Source organism: Rhagoletis pomonella, unplaced genomic scaffold, assembly GCF_013731165.1.
Source record: "Rhagoletis pomonella isolate Grant_MI unplaced genomic scaffold, Rhpom_1.0 Rhpom_scaffold_00017, whole genome shotgun sequence".
NCBI classification, from domain to species: domain Eukaryota; kingdom Metazoa; phylum Arthropoda; class Insecta; order Diptera; family Tephritidae; genus Rhagoletis; species Rhagoletis pomonella.
This window is the reverse complement of record NW_023458571.1, coordinates 1,215,040-1,216,220: the sequence shown is the minus strand read 5'-3', so window position 1 is coordinate 1,216,220 and position 1,181 is coordinate 1,215,040.

The window sequence follows — 1,181 nt, the reverse complement described above, 5'->3', positions numbered from 1 at the left end:
GTAGTTTACAAATGTAAATTTTTTAATTATTTTGTTCACGCTTGGTTCGTTATTACGTTATCGGGTTATGTGGTTATATGAACAATAACAAAATACACTGAATGAAAATAACCAACTTTGACCAACCCAAACCCTTGTTTACAGATTATGTGATGAACTGCTTATTGTCAGTGTTGGAAAATACTACAAATTAGAGTCCGACCGATTAATCGGCATCGGCATCGGCATCGGCTAGTATCGGCACAAAATTGAGCATCGGCATCGGCATCGGCATCGGCCATTTTTCGCCGATTCTTTGGAATTTCTTTTCAAATGTTCAGGTGAAGCGACAGCCAACTTTAAAAAAACATTTGCAGACAGCTCACAGAAATTATTTTTATGGAGAACACTGCCAGCAAAAAACATTGCCAAAAATTAACGAGATTTTATAGCAGCTTGAAACTTGCACTTCATTATACTACAATGAGATGGTCTACAAAACTGCATACCAAAATTCTGATTAAAAAGTTTGAAATTTTGGTGAAAATAAGCAGAATTTTTCTAATTTTTGTACAAAGTTTGAAATCTGAATTTATATGGTGTTTGTTGTATACCAGCTAGACTTTTATAAAAAAAAAAAATAATAAACATTAAATAAAATTGACAAAATCGGTCAAAATATCGCAACTCTTTTATTTTGTGGACCACTATACGTATGTACATACGTAGCTAGCATATAAGTTCTTATGCACTGAGTGCAAAATAGTGTATTTTAGTACAAAACGAAATGAAATTTTATGTTCCTAAATATTTTTTGCTTAGCACCATATAAAAAAGTGTTTATGTAATGTACATAAATGTGATATATGTACATATATTTTTACACATCATATGTATGGATGTACATACATGTGTATGTAATGTTGCATAACAAGCCAATTAATTCAATTATTTCTTTTCTTTGTTTTTTTAACGCCGGGAAATGTACTGATTTTATGAATTAATACATTTATTTGTAATTTTTTATGGAATTGGCATCGGCATCGGTATCGGCCGATTCTTTCCCATAAGCCGATTAATCGGCATCGGTACCTGAAAAAAAAATGGAATCGGTCGGACTCTACTACAAATTTACTAGATGGCAGCACAAAAAAGCGAACTGGCATCATCAAATTAAGAATTTTATGTAGGTAGCTCTGGTA